Here is a 10,548-nt window from a genome sequence, read left to right on the forward strand (position 1 = left end):
ACTTAGAATTCCACTTCAGATGTCCCTATTGGGGATTGAACTTGGGTCTCCACAGTGAGAACCCAGTGTTTTAACTAGTTAAGCTCAACCCCTTGGACATTAATTAATATATATATTAATTTTCATTAATAAAATGTATATTAATAATAATTAATAAATAATTAAAAACTATATAATAATTTTTTTATTAAAATAAAATTAAAAACTTTTTATTTTAACATTAAAAAAAACTTCACAAATAATTTTTAACCCCCGCTCCCATGGGGAAACCCACAGGCCACACCACGTGGGAACCACGTGGTCCCCTCTTCCTTTGGGAAGGGGCTGTGGGGACCATGACATGGTCTCCCCATAGCCAAGGCTGTGTGGAGACCATGCCATGGTCTCCATGCCATGGTTCTCCCCATGGCTTGGGGAAGCCATGACTCTCCCCAGCCATGGGTCAAGACCATGGCTCTCCCCACCCAACCTCCAAATAAAAATAAAAACATAGTTTATAATTTTTTTATTTAAAAAAAAAACAAAACAAATAAAACTAAAGCTCCAACTACTGGGTACTCACAGACCAACAAGAATATATATATATATATATATATATATATATATATATATATATATATATATATATATATATATATATATATATATATATATATATATATATTAACAATACTCGTAAACTTTATGAGAACAAAATGGGGATATTTTTCAAAATAACAAAAAGACCAGCATAAACATATTTTTAAAATAAAAACACCAGAAAGCCCCAATACCGAGATTGGTAAAATTTCTATCATTCTTCCATTTCCATTTTAACCAAGCACAAACAGATTTCTCTAATAAAAGCCTGAATTTGAAAGCATTTATTTGGAATTTTAACAAATTTTCATTGTAAGCAGCCAACCCAATTAATTTTTTTATTTTAAAACAACATGAGCAACCAAAATCTAAACTTGAGATGGAAACAAAACAAGAAGGGCTTGGATTGGAGATAAAATTACAACTGTTTCATTTTCCCCAAATAGATGATATTTTTAATCTTCACAAACAGATTTCTTCAAAATCCAAAACAATTTCTTTAAAACAAAGAAGCCAATGAAATACACTAGAGGCCTACCTGGTTCAGCAATCTAGGCAAGATTGAAGGAGAGCCCAACTTGCAAGCTCCAAAAATCTCTTCTCCTCTAAAATCCCCAAATTTTCATTCTCCAAAAATATTTTTCCCAAAATATTTTTTCAAAAATAATCCTCTCCAAATTTTTTTTTTTCAAACCATAGGTTAAAATGTCAAGTTTTTGACCAAAAATCTCCTTTCTAAAATAAAAATACTTTTACACAATTTATTTCTAATTTCGAAAAATCAAAATGCCTCTTCCTCATTTAATTTCTAATTTTTCAAATTAACACAACTTAACATTTAAATTTCAAAAATATTATGAGGCCAATGTATTTTTTTATTTAAAATTAAATCCCCAAATTAATCTTTCACACTTTATCAAATATATATTAACTTGCTTTTCTAATTAAAATTGATTATCTTTAAATAATTAATATTAACCTTTCTATTTTTTTTTTAAAGGCAAAGAGATTAAATTAATTCTATTTCAAATTAATTTAAATCTTTCCTTTCCAAAAGCATAACTAAATAAATTAATCCATTAAAATTTACCATTTAATTTAAACTAGCTACCAATTTGAATTGAGCAATTCTAATTAACGATTAATCGCATAAAAAGGGAACCTATTTAATTTAGTCACCAAAATACTATTGTGTAAACACACATTAAATCAAATATATACTAAGGATTAAATACTCAATTTAACCACACACAAAACACGCAACCCAAGAAAGTCAAACAGACAGATAACCAGCATACCCAGCCAAAGGGAACACTGACGGACGACTGACGACACTCACTTGAGCATGACTATGGTCAAATGAGGGTCTTACGACCACCTAATACAAATTATAAGGATCCAAGAGGTACACTCAAACCTGCGAATCTAGGCGGAGACGAACCTCACACCCATGCGATATTGTACCTAAAATCTCTTGCAACCAAGAGTCATACATGCATACATATATAAACTTAATGAAAGTGTTAGCCTGAGATTAATAACACGAAATAGGAGAACTAAAAAACTCGCATACAAAGTGGTGCAAAAACCACATTAACAAGTATGCACTAAAATCAAAACACCTAAATATAACACAATAATATGATAAACTAACCAAGGTCAACCCGAGATTAGAAAATGATTAGGGTAGGGGTACTACATTGTGTGTGTGTGTGTGTCCTCTTGTTGGTCGTTGTTTCATCTTCATCGTGTGTTCATCTTCTTGTTCGTCATCGTCATCGCTGTCATTGTTGTTATTGGTTGTTTTGTCTCCTATAGGTTGTAGGCTTGGTGTAGGTTGAGAAGAGATCCGCAAAAATCCAAAAAAAATGTAAAATGTCAAAAATAAAAATAAAAATTGCAAAATTTGAAAAAACAAATAAAAATTGAAAAACCTTTTGAAAATTTAAAAAAAAAATCAAATATTTGCAAAAATACGAAAAAAAAAACAAAAAAAAAAACTCCAAAAAAGTAAATAATTTGAAAATTAATTTTCGAGTTTAGTAAAATTAAACTTAAATTGAATTTGATCAAAATTTATATTAGTATTTTAATAATGCTAAATTCAAAATTAAATTGAATTTGATCATGTTCAATATTAATATATGTTTTAATTTAAAAAATTTAATATTTAAAGTTAATCTTAATAAATGTTGATGAATTTGCAATAAAGTTAAAATTAATTTAAGTTTTAAAGTTTTGCAGAGTTTAAATAAAACTTAAAGTAAAATTTTAAAATTAAAATTAATTTTGAAAATTATAGGTTTAATAAATTTTGAAATCTTTTAAAGATTTCGAAGTGTTTGCAGGGTTATGTGAATGAAACCTTTTGATTTTCTCGATTCTAAAAGTCTGAAGATTGAAACATGCTACAACTTGAAATCTCGTAACTTTGAAACCCCAGAGTCTATCAAAGTAGAAATTTGAAATCTCTGGAGATATGGAAGTTCAAAACTCCAAAGTTCCATAACTCAAAAACCCAAAACTCTGAAATGTGAGGTGACATAATTCCCAAAACCAAAAGGGAAATTAAAGAAAAACAAAAGGATACTCCGTGACTCAAGATCCTCAAGGTATGGGAGTCAAAAAGGTTTCCAAAATTTCAAAATTTGAAAGTCTGGTCTCCGAGGCAATGCAAAGTTCAAAGGTCTCGCACTCCAGAAGTCCAAAACCCTGGGGTGTCAATAATAATACGGTGAGCAATGATGTGATTACATAGAATGTGAGCTAAAAAGAGGAAGTGCATCAACAAGCATGGCAACTTAACATTCAATATGCAACAAACAATTTCTGCCAAGAAGATAAGTTTAGGTCTCCAAAGAGGATTTTCAAGTTTTAGGCTAAGCAATTAGGGGAGAGCAGAAATCGAACCCAAATAGGAAACATGACACAGATCAATGAAAATATAAAATTCTCATGAAGCATGAGTAGCTTCGGAGTTTCAGACTTCCTAGGTTGAGAGGAGTCCATATTCCAAAACATTAAGACTCTCGAAACCCAAAACCTCGAACTCTCAAATAAAAACAAAATGAAACACATTCTGGAACTCCGGACCTCTGAGGTATAAAAGAATTAATCTTTCAAAGCTCATGACTCTAGGAGCCCGGAACCCTGGAGTCACTCATTCTTTGGAATGTGAAGGGATAGAAAGTCTGAAACTCTAGAGTCCAAAATGAAATAAGTAAATTGGGCAAGCAGAGGGAGAGAGAGATGCAAGCAGCACGCAGCTAGGAAAAGAAGTTTACATGTACAGGCTTGAATACAATATTTTCATACTTAATAATGCCTACCTAAACCAAAGATGAGTTTGTTCCTGAGTATACAGGAAGTTGTCATGCAAGCCGAATCAAAGTAGAAATGGTATGCAACGTCAAATCAATTCAAACACTGTGCACTGAAATGTGATGTGAATGGGAGATTGTGCAGGTGTCACTATAATGAAACAAGCATTTTTGGAAAGTGAAGACAAAACCAAGAGTATGAAGCAATGATATGCGCATTGTATGTTTTTCCACAGCCAAGAAAGATGATCAAATTGAATCTCATTAATGAGAAAGAACAGATTATTCCAAGGATACTTACTATAGTGAGCTCTAGGTTTATTAGATATATTACTGAAAGGAAAGTGGAAGATGGGGGCCACCATGGCAAATTAAATAATGATAAAGGGGGTTATTTGCTTTATTAAATTTTAATTTATTTTAAAATTTAATAAAATTCTCTTATAATGATTTAAATATTTTTGTAATACTATTTTTATTTATTTTAAAAGATTTAAATTATTTTATTTTAAATTTACAATGAAATTAAGTTTTATTTTAAATTGTGAATTTGTGAAATAAATTGGCACATTTTGGAAATAAATTAATTATAAATATTTTAATGTGCAGATGGAAATGAGAGTTAAGTTGAAAGTGAATTGAAGATCAAGTCGTTGTCTAAAAGCTTGATGCATGGACAAACTATTTTTGAACTGGAGGTCAAAACTGAGTATTAGCACTACTGGAGGAAAGCTCACATTTCAAGAACAAGTTTGCATGGATGGTTAAAGTTAACTTCAAGTTGCAAGAGGAAACTTGGTGTTTGCATCCACAAATTTGGGGTTTTGATTTGCTATCCAAAAAGGGGCATTTTTCAAAAATTCCTATAAATTGGAGCTTGAAGCTCATTGTAAAGTAGTAGCAATTCTGAAGTTAGAACTTTCAGGATTAGGAATTTAGATTTAGAAATAGCTTAAGAGTTGGAAATTTTCTTGAAATTGCTTGAAGGTCATTCCAAATTCTCTTCCATTGCATCTTTCATGTTAGTGTAGCTGAGAACAATATGATAGAAGGCAAAAATTAGACATTTAGTGTGACAAATCTGCTGAATAATTGTCCTCATTCAAAGGCGAATATATGAATCTTAATTCGATTTCTTGTTTCTTTCAGATTTGGGTAAGTGCACAAAGATGGTGTGCAGAAAAGTGGACACACACCTAAAAAATCTTGTAAAAATAGGCACCACAATCTCAGTACTAAAAGTTCAAATCACCCCATATGCGCTAAGGTTCATTGTACCTAACCCTAAAGGGTCAAAAGTATGTACGAGGTCCTTTTACAATATTGACCGCATATGCGCTACTTTAGGACTTAGCACCGAGTACACATTGATTTAGGACTTAGCACCACATACACAATTTTAAGTCCTAAAACAACGCATACGCAGTACCTGTCAACAATTTTTTTTTTGGTAGACTATGTTTTACTTTTCACTAGGCCACAAGTTGGAAATTGGGGTTTTTTCTCACTAAACCGCACACGGTCTCACTCTTTTCACACCCAAATGCCATGGATTAAGGTTGGTTTTGCTTTATTTTTGTTTTTCTTTCGCATTTGTTCAATTTTTTTATGTTTTGAATTTAAATTCGTTTATTTTGATTAGGTTTTTTTAAAAATTTTTTTACACAAACCAAATTTTGAAAATCCACAACAAGAACAACAAGATGCACCTCCTGAAAATCCTGAACAAAACCCATAGAATACACCTCCAGCTCCTTTTGACTATACACCTAATACATAGGAGCAATTGCTTAATTAGTTAGGGTAAAACACAACTAAAATAAATAGACTGATTAATAAATTGAAAACATCTAAGCTTGAGCATCATAAATCCCTTGCCACTAGCCTAGAAACATTAGCTAGTGGTGCCATTGTAGTTTCCACTCAAATTAAAAAATGGGGAAACTATAGGGATAGGTGTCGTCAATTTTATGGTAGTGGGTTATCATATGAGGGAGTGAAAAACAAAAACATTAGTAAACAACAAATATGTGCCCTTTTGTTGATCCTAAAATTGTCAAGGATTACCTCTTAATGCAAAGAGGTTTCTCATACATTGGTGTACCAATGTGCAGATGAAGAATCTTTTTTGGCAGAGGTGGTAGATGGTCTTTGACGAACCACCTTGTAATAATTTTGAGGTGGCATTGTATTTTTTGAGGAATGTATACTGTGAGTTTGTCCTCAATGTGTTTCCTAATTATTTTGACATGAGAGAGTTCCATTGTAGAGGCGTCTCTGCCTAAGATAGACCTGGAGCCCGTAGGTGAGTAGCCCAGGAGAGTCATCACCCCCTAGCACCCAAACCCAAGGTGCATTTGACTTTCCCAGTAGACCTAAAAGATTTGATGGAGCTATAGACTCTTCAAGCAGCCACAACATTAACTAATGTGATCATCCAACATGGGACACAATTAGCACACCCTCTTGTACCAGATGATGAGCCATTAGTTCCTATAGGTGGTTCTAGTGAGCCTATTCAACATGTATGTGCCACTTGCTCAAGGATATGCACAGGGACATATGAGGAGGCCACTACAGATGGATCCATATCCCATTCGTGCACTATTTATGAGAACAAATGTCAGACTTGCACGATTGAGGATGTAGCACTGACGGATGAGTTGATCAACATGTTGTTTGGCAGTCATCTGCAAACACAGGCGTGTTGATTTGAATTCATAGCATTTTATTTATCAGTCACTTAAAATTTATAATTGTAAATAAATTTTCATTTATAAATCAATTTAAATTGATACAAATAATATGAATTTTAGGATGCAGCAACAGTATCTGATATTCCTCCTGTAGTTACTGCAGCAACAAACTTTAAGATCTGAGGTATAAATTTTGTAACATGTTAGAATAGAATAGTACACTTTGAATTTTAAAAAATTACAAGATATACTAACTCTCTTTAATGCTTGACAAATTTTTGTTTGTAGGCATTGTCAAGGGACCAAATGTCCCAGATTGATGATGTCATGCTCTCGGCCATCGAGTTTGGCCTACAAGGCTATATGGTTTCATATTTTGTACACCTTATTTTATGTATTCTTTTGATGGAATATGCAAGTCATTTCATTTTAGATTTATTAAATTATGTTTAATATCATTTGTACTAATATCTCATGTTAATTTTGTTTTTTAAGGGTACCCCCCCAGTGTTTTGACCTAGTCCTTGGCAAATGAAATACTCGAGGATGCCAAAATGTGGGAAGAAGGTAATTGAACATATTTTTAGTTGTACAATTGTTTGAAAAGGTTGAAATTGTCTTAGTTGGGATTTGTAGATTGATTAGTGTTTTTTGTTTGTTTTATATGTACAACACCCATTGAGCTATGTAGATATGTTGAATGCACCTGATATGCCTAAGGATTGAGTGAGGGTGGAGGTATGTATCTCTACTTTATTATCTTGATTTGATGATTATACACACATGTACATGTGAACTTGTGATAAATTATAATCTTAACAGTTTTTCATACATGAAATATCCATAGTTACTTCATCAATGACGAGCCCTCCTCTGTGTACTAGAGAAGCATCGCAGGCTCCGATACACTTTTGTTTTATATATTAAATTAATTTTTTTCAACCTACAATACTTATCATTATATTAATTGTATTTAATCTTTGATCATTTTTTTCGTATAGGTAATAGTGATAGTTGCTCCATCAATGGCGATCCCTTGTCGGTCTATTGGAGAAGCATCTCAGGTTTCGGTACACTTTTGTTCTCTATATTATAGATTTTTAGTGTTTTTGATGTATATATGTTAGTACATTATATTAATTGTACATTTGATCTACAATATCCCCTTTCGTGGTTTGACCATAGCTTGGAGCCTTTGAAGTTTGTGTATGAGAAAACTCCTAAGACTGACAAGGAGAAGAGAGTGAAGACATTAGATCCGAGATTAGCCGATGAGGTAATCTACATTTCAATTGCAAAAAAATTATAGTTAAATGCATAGTTATGTTGATAATTGTGAACTCTTTTCTAAAAAAGGATTCTAACTTGGCTTTTGAATTGTAGTTTTGCAGCCATCTATAGAGTTGTGTACTACATTGAAGAGGCTTATTTTTTGATGATCCACCACATATATAAGATCATATAGTGTTAATTGAGGTCATTGAATGACCAATACATGTAGATATATTCTATATTTTTATTGTATATCGATTTGGACATTGCATATGCCACATTTTTGTAATACTTGTATTGACTTGGCATACATGCCTTTTTTGATATATGTAAATGTTGATATTTGATCCAATAAATGTATATTGAGTTCATTATTGTGTATTTGTTGTATTTGGTGGCTGCCCTTTTATAAAGTTAAAAGATTATTTTCCTATGTAATCAACAATATGAATATAAACAACCACAATCTATGATATAGAACATTGCAATCATGGAATATGATTTGATAAACTTTCTAAAATGTTGAATTAACACTACAAAACTCCTTGTATTGAGTTCATTATTGTGTATTCATTGTATTTGGTGGCTGCCCTTTTATAAAGTTAAATGAATATTTTCCTATGTAATCAACAATATGAATATAGACAACAAAAATTATGATATAAAACATTGCAATCGTAGAATATGATTTGATAAACTTTCTAAAATGTTGAATTAACCTTATAAAACTCTTTGTTTCAATGAAAATCAAATTCAATGGTTAAGGACAAATTTGATCCATGGTAATGATCAATGGATGCTTTTGATTCCTTTCATTTATATTTGTCAATGTGTGTGGTGCGAGAGCACCCTCATGCTCACAATAGCCAGATTTTGGTTCTCATTTTGTTTTACCATTGCTTTACCTAAATAAGGTAATTCGAGACCATTAATGATCATTTGAAGCCATTTGTGAAAGTTTAGGGTCATTTGGATAAAAGATGTAAAAGTTTCTCAATTGTTATCAAAGTTGCTCAGTTGTTGTCAAAGTTGTCAAATTTTGGGCTCATTTGGATAAAAGATGTAAAATATGCTTAGTTGTTGTCAAAGTTGCTTAGTTGTTGTCAAAGTTGTTAGAGTTATCAAAGTTGTCAAAGTTGTCGAAGTTGCAAGATAGGCTAGAATTGATTTTGTTCATCATGTGCACAAACCAATGTCACAAGCACGTCTGGGTGGCCAAGTTTATGCTAGGAATTCTCCTATCATTCCTCCCAAAGCGTTGGAACATTTAGAGCCATACCCTACTGCCGCGATCTCTCAAGTGCCCTGAGTCCAAAAAAATGTCAAACTTTAACAAACTATTTCTCCTAATCCAGGATACATATGATTGATCTGTTTGAACCTATAGTGTCATGTGAGGGTCCTCTACAATGACCCATCTTGGTTTCTGATGACTTGGAGCCATTTTCAAATGGTAGCATTTTTTCACCTCCTGCAAAAACCATCAGTGGCATGTAGTGAAAAGTTGCAAGATAGGAGAGAATTAATTGCAATCATTGTGTGTGCAAACCAACATCATGAGCACATCCAAGTAGGAAATTTTATGCTAGGAATGCTTCTTTCATTCCTCCCAAAGCATCGAAACATCAAGAGCCATACCCTAATGGGATGATCTCTCAAGTGCCCCAAGTCCAAAAAATTGTCAAACTTTGATGGGTTGTTTCTCCCAATCTAGGATACATATGATCGACCTCTTTGAACCTATAGTGTCACATGAGGCTCATCTACAATGAAATATCTAGGTTTCTGACGACTCAGAGTCATTTTCAAAAGGTTGCATTTTTTCACCTACTGCAAAAACCGTTAGTGACATGTAGTGCAAAGTGGCAAGACAGGATAGAATTGATTTCATTCATCATGTGCACAAACCAGCATCACGAGTGCATCTGGGTGGATATGTTTACACTAAGAATGCTCTTGTCATGCCTCCCAAAGTGCCAGAACATCGAGAACCATACCCTACTAGCACTATCTCTCAAGTGCCTTGAGTCCAAAACATTGTGAAACTTTGATGAATTAGCTCTCCCAATCTAGGATACATATGCTCAATCTATTTGAACCTATAGTTTCATGTGAGGCTCATCTACAATGACCTATCTTGGTTTCTGACAACTCGGAGCCATTTTCAAATGGTAGCATTTTTTCACCTGCTGCAAAAATCATCAATGACATGCAGTGCAAAGTTGCAAGATAGGCTAGAATTGATTTCATTTGTCATGTGTAGAAACCAACATCATGAGAATGTCTGGGTGGGTAGGTTTATGCTAGGAATAATCTTGTCATGCTTCCCAAAGTGTTGAAACCTCAAGAGCCATACCCTATCGCTGCGATCTCTCAAGTGCCCTGAGTCCAAAAAATTGTCAAACTTTGATGGACTATTTCTCCCAATCTAGGATATATGTGATCAATTTGTTTGGACATATAGTGTAATGTGAGTCTCGTCTATAATGATCTATCTCAATTTCTGATGACTTGGATCCATTTTCAAATGGTAGCATTTTTTCACCTATTGCAAAAATCATCAGTGGCATGCAATGCAAAGTTGCAAGATAGGCTAGAATTGATTTTGTTCCTCATGTGTACAAACCAAAATCACAAGTGCATTTGAGTGGGAATTTTTATGCTAGGAATGCTCTTGTTGT

The sequence above is a fragment of the Cryptomeria japonica genome, chromosome 7 (genome assembly GCF_030272615.1).
Source record: "Cryptomeria japonica chromosome 7, Sugi_1.0, whole genome shotgun sequence".
NCBI lineage: Eukaryota > Viridiplantae > Streptophyta > Pinopsida > Cupressales > Cupressaceae > Cryptomeria > Cryptomeria japonica.